The sequence below is a fragment of the Balearica regulorum genome, chromosome 5 (genome assembly GCF_011004875.1).
Source record: "Balearica regulorum gibbericeps isolate bBalReg1 chromosome 5, bBalReg1.pri, whole genome shotgun sequence".
In the NCBI taxonomy this organism is placed as follows: Eukaryota; Metazoa; Chordata; class Aves; order Gruiformes; family Gruidae; genus Balearica; species Balearica regulorum.
The window spans coordinates 17,944,156-17,957,258 of NC_046188.1; the positions used below are offsets into that span (position 1 = coordinate 17,944,156).

A 13,103-nucleotide genomic window follows, 5' to 3' on the forward strand; every position below is an offset into this window, starting at 1 on the left:
CAAGGGCAACTGTAAGATACCAAGGAACATGGGGACCCCAGATACAAACACACACACATACACACACGCCACACAACAAATACAAATAACTAAAGGTGTCCTTTTAACCTCCTGGATTCACAAAACTTTTAGCAGAAGATTTAATGTCCAGGCTCACCCTTACCCTGTTGCAACAACCCTTCCCATACATGTGTCCTGTATGATAACACTAATATCACCTTGTTTCTGCTGAAAATACTTGAAAGGTGCTGTGCACTTACTCTGGTAACAGGTAAATAAATATACTGAGATTGTCTTTTTTTTTTTTCAGATTGAGTTCATATAAGGTATTATGACTAGTCTTAGAAGAGACATTAGTTGAGGTTAACACAAGGGCTTCCCACATCCTTAGGGACTCCTTTATAAAAGAATACTAGAAAAATAATGTAAGCTCTAAAGTCTCGATTTTTTCAGTCTTCGGTTTCTCTTCCATGAAAACTCTCAGGATTTTCTGAGGCCATTTTCTAGTGACAATTGAAGTGGCCCATTTCCTTTTTCAAAGCCCCATGGATAAAGTTTCGCATGACCAAAAAAAGGGCACTTGCTCACACTGAAACCAAGGGGCTTGGCATAAAGAACGTGCTCAGCACTCTTTTTGGACAGATTTGCACGATTGGGCAAGCTTTGCTTCCACCTAAAGAAGAAAAAATTACTTTGAAAATTACTTTTGTTAAGTGAACACTCCTGACATCCTGCAAGGAATAAAATACTGCTCCAACAGCAAGTGATACTTATGAATATTTGTTATCATTAATTATATAAAAGGAACATTCAGGAGGAAAGAAGGATTCTGACTTTTCTGACAGATAAACAGGAGACTTTTAATAGGGCTTTGTGTGTATGGGGTTGAGGTGAACAGCAAGTAACTTTTAGCTAATTTCAGAACAGTTTTTATAGTAGGGTAAGAAGAAAAGAACCCCTCTCCTGTGATGTTGTTTCATCTGTCTCAAAGTTACTGTACTCTTTAGCTGAAAGGGGAAGTGGAGCCCCGGACATCTATTTTGCATATTAAGCACATGATGGTGAGCGAAGAAGAAAAACAAAACTTTTTGTGGAAAGCTATCTCGCAACTGCAGTTATCTGACACGTCAGCTAAGGCAAAGGTTGGAGGAGATAGTTTCGGGAATACAGCTAATGTCACATGCAAAAGAGTAAGAATGGATCTTCTTTCATGATTGCTTCAATCCTAAAAACAAATGTATAATGCAGCAAATTCCTTTGACAAAATGAAGTTCACATTTACTTACTCTTAATAAGTAAGTCTACTCTGACTTAGAGACAGTATTTTCAGTAACTTTCAGTCACTGTTTCAAGTCAAAACCTTTTGGTTGATGTCGGATTTAGATGAGAGCTCAACATCTCTCTCACATTCTTGTCCATATACACTTTACTATTCAGACTGTCTCTCAAATGAAGTGTGTAAGTGAAGACAATTGGTGAGCATTGTTTAGAGGGACTCCCGCCCTGTGCATGTCCCCATACTTGTGACTGTAACTTCTTTCACTCTCATCATCTGTGACACAGTGTACCAAACCTGCAGTACTTGAACTCTTTCAAGCTTTATGGCTGTTCTCTTTTTCTGTAAATGCTTATTCTTAGTAGGTTAGCTGATAAAGTGTACATAATATTAGGTTGGGTTAGATTTTGTTGTTGTTGTTCTTTCTCCCACTCTCCTTCTTTATTTGTTTTCTCAAACAATCTTCTATACCAACATATTGCAACTAACCACTATACTTCCTCCATGGAGAACTTCTACTCATGCTTGAGGTACCAGCAAGAATGTGAATGAAGACAACACTTACAGCTCCTGCCACTTCAGATCCTCCTCTGTTGAGGATCTGTTCTCCTCCAGAGTTTCTGATTATAATGCTGAATGCATGGTTGGTGGCTTACATCCATATTTCCCCAGAGCTCTAGGTGTCTTCTTGTCAGATCACACCTTACAAGTACTCTCCGGTTAAATTCACAGGTACACTGAATGTTGTTATCATGTAGCCGCTGGTTTACAGAAGTTTCCTTACATCTTATCATAGTAATCCTCTTCCTATGGGGAACCCACAAGGTTTGGGAAGATTGTGGAGAGCTCCTGTCTAGGACAAAGGCTCCAAAATGTTTGTCTACAGATATGAATTATCCATTATCATAGGGCCTCTTTAGGACCTAAATCCAAGGAGGAGACATTAGCCCTGCTGCCGATTCAGAACATACTCAACGGTGCTAGTACTGGCCTGAGTTAATAGAAAACCCATCCTGCCTCATGACAGTTTAAGCAACACATTGGAAATAATAAACCAAATGAATTCACAACCTTCAGCTTCTACATCATGTGACTGAGCTGCACATAACCATCAGTGAATGTATCACCTTCTCAGACACTAAGAAAAACAGAGTTCAGCACCCTACAGAAGTAAAAAAAAAAATGTAGGGTATCTTCTCTTTAATATTTAAAATCCTACCAACCAATGCCAATCATGTGGGATGGGAAGCTCATCTACATGACTCAAGTTAATCATAATATCCTAGAGCAGAAGGCATTTATGGTATGTGGCAGGATTGTCTTAAGTGTTATAGTACCATCTGTTCATATTTCAACAGGCAATGGCACAAGTAATTTTCATGTAAACCAATAAGAAAGAGGAGAGGTTTTTAAGAGATTGTGTTAATTACAAATTAATTCTAGTTTTATTCCACTTGTTTGGTCTTCAAAACACATTACAAATCCCCTCAGTGGAAAATTCACATGTGATTGTGAATGTTTGAAGTATTAGATCATCGAAGACCAAAGTGACATGAACAGATCTATTCTCAATGTTGGAAAGAAACAGGAAGGGCCAAAGCCAATGCCCTAGATTATCTCTGGTTTATAGAGGGGATAAAAACAAAGCATATTGCAATCTAGAAAGTATCTAATTGTATCACTGCATCTAGCAAGCTTTCCTCTGCATTAGTTAGAGTCTGAAAACCTTTTTAGGAAATATACCCACAGCAGAGTTATATAAGCAGCAAGTGGAATGCAACACACATTTTATCATGTCCTATTCCACTCTACAGCCATTGCATGGTGCTTATTTGACTGGATCATCTTACGGATATAACCTAGTTTAGATGAATAAATGGTTGGAAAGAAGTGTCTTTTATTGAATATTACATAGGCAAGCTCCTAGGACCACATCTGAACTGCCCACAGCCTGAGAATTACTGGTTCTTGCAGATGACATAGTTATTTACCTTGAAGTACATTCCATGGCAACCCTCTTTCCCTGTTCAAACAAAATCTTAAAAAATGGGATCTGTATTGATAAAGGGACGGGATGAGAGGGGAGGTAACCCAATCCTGTAAGTCCTGTATAGATTTTATATTGAATTGTTGGGTTATAGATTAATTCCATAAAAGCAATCATGCTTTATGTGTAACTGGAAAACACATTTATTCCTTCTGAGTTCTCTGATAAAATGTAGCAACTCCACTACAATTTTTACCCATATTTAATGTCTCCTAGTGTGGTGCGTAATCTTTGCAATTGCCTGATCATTGAGAAGACATAAAGTTTACATCAACACTATTAAAGTTTGTTCCATTTACATTTTCACAATTCCTGATAGTCTCAAAAGATAATGTTTCCATTTACAACATTAGAAAAAAAAATTGAGCAGAAAGTTTAATGGTTTAGACCCTGAATAATATAGAGAAATCTAGCGCAGTGATATCTCTTTCCTTGGTGCTTCTTTGAGGTCTGTATTTTTATTCCAATAATTGATGTTCTCAGGTTGCAAGGATTTGCAGGGTGGCAGGGAATAACAAGGAAGGAAAGAGAACTTGCTGCCTGTTTCACTGACCTATTTATAATGTCCCATACGTCTGCTGTATCAACAGCTGCTTCCAAGCATCCTGTGACTGCTAGGCTGAGTGGTGAGAATATTTAATTCTGTCACATGGGGCATACGGCTTCATTAACTACCATTGATAATTTTACAGGTGCCTTCTAGTTTACAGGTGCCCTCCCAAGAGTCCAGGCCCTGATCTGAAATGCTACATAGGCTGCTGCATAGTTTGAAATGTTCTGGCTGCACTTCTCTGTCTGCAAGCATGAAAAGTAAGAGATTCATATCTAGCCGTAGATGAAAAATTAGGCTCTCTGTGCAAAGCCTTTACATCCCTATTCATATTCAAAGTAGAAGTAATTTTTACCAATACTTTGCACACGTTATTTTTTCCTATTATAGCTCTCATTGTAAGTAGATTTAAATAACAAAGCTAGAAAATATCTACTACAAATCACTTCCTTAAAATTCAGAGCAAGAAAACAATTGGGGCTTTAGTTCTGATTTTTATTAATGAAAAAAGAAGCAGTTTTTGCAGTTGACAATATTATTTCTGTTTTAAAATTACCATTTTCCACTTTGAGCATATTCCTAGGTTTTTCATTGTTCATGAAGGGAAATTGTTAGGTTGCAGAGGCAAAACAGATACTTAGTCACAGGACTTGTACTTAGTTAATGATTCTCTTTTCTAAGTATATCGAAATAAGGCTTTGGCAGTTATTTTCTATACTGAAATGTGCTGAAAAAACACAAAAATTGCAAAATATAGCAACAAAAAATAAAGGTTGGTCATGTCATCTTAATTCAGCCTTCTTTTACATATGTGTCATGATATATTATGACACAACTACATATTTGGACTAAAGTCTTTGCTTCATGCAGTATATTGAAAATATACCAAATATCAAGGATTGGAAAATAATGTGATGATCACTGGATAAGTTGTCATTTAAACTTTTATTTGATTATCAATATTCAGAATGTGGCTTCATGCCATTCATTACTTAAAAGCATCACTGAATAAAATGGTATGATCTTGCCCCGTAAGTTTGTATGACTGTTGCCTATGACTTTGCATGACTGAATATGGGCAGGGAAATCAGTTACTGCAGAAAAGCTAAGGTGAAAAGTTACACCTCGATGCTATCTGCCCATGTCCCCACAGGTACTCCATGGTAAATTAAGATAAAAAGAGGTAAAAAACCTCTTCCTTTAGCTACCTTGCATGACCTCACCTACACTAAGTAAGGCTACTCTCACTCCAGCTGCCACATTAGCTCATGATATGCAGTTGACACCCCCACAGCCTCTGAGACAAGTGGTGTTACACGTATCTTCACATTCCAGATGGGGAACTGAGGTACAGCAAGGAGGAACTAAAGAGCAAAGCAGGTTTGGTCTGGTCAAAATATACAAATGTTGGGGGCAGATCATGTTCAGTGCTTACGAACTTTTCGGAAAATTTTAATCACCAACCTTCAAAACATTTCTGGGATCTGAAGGTATGTAACTTGTCCAGATGTGACTAACCTCTCAAAAATACAGCAGAAAGTCATGGCCATGATTTGAACATAATTCCTCTCAGTTATATTAGCGCAACTATGCCAGTCAAAGCACAAATCTCTCTCAAAGTGGCCAACTGCAGGGGATGAGGGAAGGTTTAAGAACAGGACAGGCGATACTTCTCAGCTATGTTCTCCCTGGGATTTTGACTCAGGGACTTCCAGAGCCAGAGGTGATGTCTTTGCATTTAAAAGGCATTCAAAGATTTTTTTCTTCTAATTTCTTTAATAATTAATAGGGGGTTTTTTCACAGCATACGGGTCCAAGAGCATCTCAACTAGAGAATTTGTAAACAGAGGCACAATTCTGTTTCCTTTTACCTGAACACACACCTTTTCCTCAATATGGCTGAATGATTTATAAACTGAAAATCATTAGAAAGCAAATATTCCATAACCATCTAGCATAGAAAACATTAGGGTAAAGTGACAGGAGTTTAGGGGGAGGAGGAGGGCATTTAAGAGAGCTCTATTTTAACATGAAATGATGGAAGTTCTTAACTCTAGCTAGTGGCTGTAACTGTGGGTACATGAATATACACAAGGTGCAGGGGTGCAATGCAATGGACCCAGGCAAGAATACATAGCTAACTCACGGCTGGGATATTTGAAGTTAGACCACTGCTCATTTACACCCTGGAAAGGTTGTTCTGTCTCCACTGTTGCATCCTCACTTTTGCATCAAAATGAAACACAAAGTTAGGCTGTGCTTGTATTCCTTCTCTTGCAGTATAAATCAACAGTATTATGCACACTCACACACACAGAGTCTTTCAGTCTTCCTGTTGTTATTGCATGTCTTTTCTTTCATTACTCCTATTTCCTTCTTTTCCTGTAATAAATCACAATGAAATTTTTCCTGCAGTGTCCTCACTATCTTACTTCCTTTTTCCATACACAAATGACAGAGCTAGCATACTATTCCTCTAATGTGAAACAAAGCCAGCCCTCCTAGATGCTGCCAGAATTATCAAAGTTAGGAGACCAAAAGTGCCTAGTGACATTTAAAAACCAGCAACTTTGAGAATACAAAGTCTGGAGAGTAAAATGTCATTTGAGGATTTGGGAGTTTATTTGCATTCAGCCATATGCCTTTCTTCATGCATTTTCATGCATTATTTGTTGAAAAGAATTCAAGATACTCAGAATAATTCTCTAAAAGGGTTGAGGTCTAACCTCCACCAAGAGGATGCAATTTGATGTAAAGAATGAAAGACCAATGATGTTTCTCCTGCTTTTTTTTATACTTATTGAAACTTGATAAGGCAAAACATTTGTATGAAAATCTTTGCAAACAGGCACTTTTCAATAAAAAGATTTAAAGTAATTGAACCCTTTTGCTGTTCACCTCTGTTATACCTGGCTCCTCTCGTACTACCAATTTGCTATTGAATGTTTCTCCTTTTTCTCTCAGTAAAGATATATATTTTCCCTTTTTGGCAGTAGAACTGTGGAAGACAAATTTAACAGGTCTTATCTATCCTGAAGGCACCTAAGTTTCCATACAGCATGTCTCTAGGAGGAATTTTTTACTAAGAAACTGTTATCTTCTGCAGGCACGTACTCACTCCTGCGGGTGAAAACTCAGCAACTCCAGTGCAATACAACTGCCCGAGGTCTGCCTAACCACTCTCGGCTGAAGTGGCCCATATAGGCTATGAGAAGTTTTGAAAAGGAGAGTAACAGATCTGAGCCTGACAGAAAATTCAACAGACTGCCAGCACAAAGGCAAGCACTGCTGGTGATGTGAGTGCTGGGTGGAAGGTCTTCACTGGGCCAGTTTGGCAATTTCCTGGCTTAACTGGGAATTACATGGATTAATCCTGGAGCTGTAAATGTGTACGTTGACTGGGCAAACCTGAATCTAATATGGAGGGAAGTGTTATTTTAACCAACAGAGAGAGAAAAGAGCATTCTTCCTGATAATGGGAACGGGTAATTCGACTGTTTGCAATCTGAGTGCAAATATCCACAAAGATACTGCAAACGTATCACATATTTAGACATTAATTGTGTGCAGGAAAAACATCATTATCAAGGGGATGCATGCAGTGAAGTTTAGGAAGTTTGTCAGTCAGATATGAGGATTCCCACGATTGCCTGAGGTGATGAAAAAAGACAACGGATGCCAAGTTCAGAGAATCCTATTCTGGGTGTATACACTTCATAATTGGCGTTTGTTTTCACAGTTTTCAGTGAATATTTTATAGGTACGAAAATGCTGATGAACTAGATTTGCAATAAATAATACCGTTAAGCCTACTGCTGGCCATTACCTTATTCCACATTTTTTTTTAAATAAGTTCCCCATTGCGTAGCCAGGTTATTTGGAAGCCACTGTCTGCAAGGACGTGTTTGTAGTCTTTTAACCTTTAGCCTTCTTCCCCTTTTCCCTCCTCCCTGCTTGTTTTTTGTCCTTCCCTTGAATTTCCTGATCATACGGATATTTGAGGCTACACCTCACACCTACTTTATTCTACTCCAAATCCTTGTTTTTTCCATACAACTTACTTAACACTTTGCTACAAAGGGAGAAAGGTGTCGTCTAGAAAAGATGCACAAGGGGATAGGAGTCACTTCCATGTTTTCTGTAGGATAAAACTGAACCCTAAAATGAGTGCATTTAGCTTTTCTGATGAGCCTTTTCTCAGCTCTCGGTGCGAGCATACATTCAAGGAAGTATTTCTCAGTTTGAAATTGATGCTGTTCTGTATGTGTATGTAATGACCAAACTGTCTTGCGCTTAAACTTTCTGGCATACTTATTCAGACTTTCCCAGATACAAATATAAAACTGTTATGTGCAGACAGATCCTCGATCAGGATGCCTCTAAGCTCTGTCTTCTTCTACATATGTGTCTATATGTTTTCCTATTCTCCTGCTTTTGACACAGATCACGGTAGAAGTATATGTCCCAAATTCTTTGCACCAAATTTATACTTCCACCATAAAGAAAATTCCCAGGTGCATTTCAGTTACATCTTTACTCTTCCGTTGAGTGTCGGTGCTGCCCATGCTCCTTTTGCAATTTTGCAGAAATCAGTGTCTTCTCCTGGCATGCTTTCATACTCTTGCTTATTTATTTATTTTTTGGAACAGACATAAAGTCTCATGGTGTAAACCTCAGCTCCTCCTTCCCCAGCAGAGCTCTGCCTGGAGAATTGACCTGACAGAAATAGTACATTTCCTGGGAGATTGTTGCCTTTCCCCAAAAAGCAGAGAACAACAAAAAATATCTAACTTCTTTTAGTCTTGGAAGAAACTCTGTTTGTATGGTCATTTGTAGGCTTCAATGCTAAGGACCATTCCTAGGCCAGTGCTTTAGTACCTTATCATTAAAAAATGTTTTCCACTCTAATCTACAGGTACCTTTTGCATTTTAAGACTGTTATTTCTTGTTCTGTTTTCCAGAGACATGAAAATATTTTTACCTTTCTCTTGCAGCAACTGTTATGTGTCATATTAGAGTGTCTCTCCTGGATCTTGCTTGTCTATACTAAATTGCCCCACGTCTTTCAATCTTTTCTCATAAGTGACCTTTCTGCAACCTCTAATTATTCTTTTCTACACTACAGTTCATTCAGTTATTTATTGATGTGATATACACAAAACTTAACTAGGAACCACTAAGTGCTGAGGAACTCTGCATGTAATGAGGCTCTGATCTGCAAATCTTTCTCCCAAACTGGAGTGTGTGTGCTAATGAAGAAAATTAATGTATATAAAAGTATATGTATAGTATATAGATATTCTATATCAACATATATACATACAGATTTCTCTCACTAAAATATATATAAAAGGAACAAATTGATCCTTTGCTCTAACTCTTCTCACCTTTCTCTCCCTTCCTATAAAAAGGGTTGTCGTGTTCACTGTTTTTCTCTGGTGCTGTCTCAAGCCTTTTCCCTCTACTTGCCCACCTATTTCCAAGAAAAATACAGAAATCCACTATCTTGAACACTGTCAACTGTAGTTAAATCTGTCAGAACAGTTGAAGAAAGCATGTACAAAGCTATAGGGATAAAGTTTTCCATCACTCCCTCTCAAAACGTATGGGTATATATTCCCCTAGTGATGTAAGTGAACTAAACCTCTGAATCCCTCTGCCTCCCAGACTTGCTTAATCTCAGTTTATCTCCATGCTGATATGCCTGCCATTAACTCTCTCTGTTTCAGAATTAAGGTTACTTCATGTAAGTCTCTTCTGATTTTCCTCCCAAAATAAAGATGAACATTGTTTTTTCCTTTAATCATTTCATAGCTAAGATCACCCCCTTGTTAATCTATTAGTTTTGCTAAAGGGAGAACTAAATCTTCCCTCTTTTCAAACATATGGGATAACTACGTCTGATGTTTGCCTTCACAAGGCATCTAGACATGCATCACTACTAGTCTGACAAATCTAATCTCATTGCTGGTGAAGATGTTGAAAGACGAGGCTCAGCACATTGTTTCATTTACCATAAATCTCTCCCACTTTTTACCTTACATACTAGCGCTTTTTTTCAGAATTTCTTATTTTGTTTTGCTAATAGCTATCAAGTTAGTACAAAGAATTAGCATTTGTTAAAATGTTTAAAATAGGAAGCTTAAAATTACAAAAAAGTCAAGGAAGCTTAAAATTACATGAATATCTGCAATCTAGGACTACTGTTAAGCAATCACTTAAATTGGGATTAAGAATCCAGCATTTACTAGTACTTGTTGATCTTGTAGAAGCAGTTCATTGCTGTGTTGGGGCTGGGGGGCAGCTGACTGGGTACAGAGTGGCTCAGGAAAATCCTTTTAAGTCCTAAAGAGGAGATGGAAGAGAAGAAATGGCCTTTTATCTCACATACTCAAGTATCAAATTGGTAAATATTATGCAAACATACAAAGATATTTATATGGCAAATCACTTTAAACCTAAAATGTCCTGAAACAAGTGACTGCGTGAGTAAACCTGTACTTGAGTGGCCGAATAAGCATCTGGTTATCACGATAACAGTATGTTAATCAGCTCTGGATCCAACATAACTGGTGTGGTCTTGGCCTCTGCATTCTTAAACATTGTTACTGAATCAAATAATTTAAAAATGCGCTTTTAATGAATAAAATAATTTTCTCTCTTTTATTTTCCAGATTCACCCACACAGGACATATTTATGGATTCATTCTATCTTTCCCTTTGAAAATGTTCAATAATGTTTGGTGACAATTTTTCCAAGAAGTAGAAAACTTTCTTTAAAAAAATTCCCTACAGAATTTACAAAGTCTTATGGGAGTGTTGTGGTGTATTAGCTGGGTTTTAATCTAATAGTCATCTGATTTGCATTCACTTACTATACCAGTGTATAACTTCTGCATCTTGCTCCCTGGTACATGCTCTGAGTGAGCTCAATTCACGATTCCAGTCCATTTTCTCCCAGCTAAAAATGTCCTTGACTCATTAAAAAAAAGTCTTGATCTATTCAGATGCTGTTAAAGGAGAAATGTACATGCAGTCCAGAATGGCTTCCTGTACATTTTTATAAATATCTCTCCTGGCAGATTAAAAGCAAAACTAATGATTTTTCAGTCCAATTTCATCAGCTGTGAGGTTAGTCGCATGGTACCATAAATAACTGTGTTAAAACATCTTCAGAACATTTACACTTCTGCCAGAAATCTGTAAAATCTCATTTGGGGAAGTCTGTGCTTTACCAGAACTACTACTACCATGCCAGCACTTTCAGCCAGCCCGGTGTCAGCAACGCTGGAGGTAGGAGTGAGAATCCCCTCAGAGCACTCTTAGCAAAAAAGAATCAGAGCTAAACTACCAATCCTTACTGTACAGCAGCCTTGCGGTCTGTAGGACTTCCCATCCTTGGTTGGTAAAATCTCACCATTAAGAAAGAACTCACCTTATCTGCAGTTTTTGTTTCACATTTGGGGGGTGTTTTTTGTCCTCATTTATTAACACTTTCAGAGTTTGCTAGCATCTTAGTTCTCATTTGTAGCTTGTGGCTTTGGTGGGTTGGTAGAACTGCATTCCAGAGAGTCGAAGTTTTGTTATGAAACCTGTGGCTGATGGCTACTTTTGCTTTTTAGCGCTGTCAGAACAAGGAGCAAAACATTTCATAACACCATGGTTTTACATACTTATGTAGTTTTCTGTTTTTGAAAAGATATACATATGCTTGTTTACATAGCCATAAAATGTGTGTTTGTGTGATTGACAGAGCATTATTTCTTTCATTTCTTCTTTTCCATGGTAGCAGTGGCCGCAGGGATCGTACTGGATTCCTGCTGCAGGAGATCTAGTCGCTTCTGTTTGAGACTCCCTGCAGCTGTATCTTAGCAATCTCGCAGCTTACCTCAGCCCACATACCCGGCAACACCATTCATATCTTTCCTTTACACAAACTTCCCACCTCGTTCAGGAAGGCTTGCTAACTTTCTCACACCATCAAAGAAGTAACCGCGTTCAGTAGTAAAAATCTGAGTATTACTTGAGTGTTTTTAGTACCTGTCTAACACATTTAACTGAGATCCAGGATTCCTGGAGGGGTGATCACATCTATTATTTTTCACAATAAGGAACATCCTGCTGATGTTTAATGAATGTAGAATTTCTAGACAGGTTATTTGGCAATTATTTTATTGGACTTTTTAGAAGTGACAGCTGACATAAGGTATACTTACCTCACATAGCCCAGCTATAACAAACAATATGAAAAACACCTTTGGACTTGGATGATGGGTCAGCAATGCTCTTAACTGATATTACATAATGTTCAGGGCTGGAGGATAACACTCAAAACATAAGCATAACCCATGCGGCTACTAAGCTGAAATCAAATTGAGGGGAAAGGAAGGTTTAGGCCTTGTTTTTTCCTGTTGGGTAATCAGCGTGATGGTCTTTGTCAGTTCAAAAAGGTTATTACCGAACCAACCCGAATTTTATCAGCTTGACTGTGTCAGGAGGCGTGCTAGGTTACTGGGGACTCCACCATCCAGAAAAGTACTGATGATTAACCTGTAATGACCTTTAACAATTCTGATCATAAGCAAAGCTGAGACGGTGCAAATAACGCAAGTGGCAAACTCAGAGCAAAACTATGACTTTCTGCAGATGTTCAAAAACATAGCTGGTTGCTAAAAAAATGCAAACTTGTTTGGGTTTTTAATCTGATAGCACGCAAAGGGGGAAGCTGGTGCAGTCCCTTCTGTGTGGTTTATTAGGCAAAGAGCATGTGCATCTACTTTTCAAAAATGATCCTTGCTTCTCTCTCATTAAAAATGGAGACTTTACAGAAGCGTTTTTCAGGCTTTTTTGTAGTACATAACCAAAACACCGCAACACCTCTCTCTACTGGTACGTACAGATTTCCGCACCGTACCTGAGCCACTCGTGCGCAGCCAGGAGCAGGTCATGAGCAAGGCCAGGCATAGTCTGAAGCAAGAAGCCAGGACCCTGCTGGCCAACTTGGCTGAAGTACACAAGGATGACGTTGGGGCATTAGTTTTCTTCCCTCATTTAATGAACTACCCTTTGGCACATTCCTCCACCTTCCCATTCTGGGCCTTCTGCCTCCATCCTGCCCCTCAATCCCAGGACAGTTCCAACGGGAAAGCACAGCCGGCGCCGACCCGTTCCTGCCCAAGGCACGACGTCAACAGGCGCCACAGCCGGTCACGGCGCGGAGAGCCCCCCGC

The 13,103-nt window shown here is 38.6% G+C and overlaps 1 protein-coding gene across 1 annotated transcript in view; it reads right to left on the bottom strand.

Moving 5' to 3' along the window:
• Nucleotides 1–13,103, bottom strand: part of SLC24A4 (solute carrier family 24 member 4) — a 410,963-nt gene that overhangs the window by 182,428 nt on the left and 215,432 nt on the right. The window lies entirely within an intron of this gene.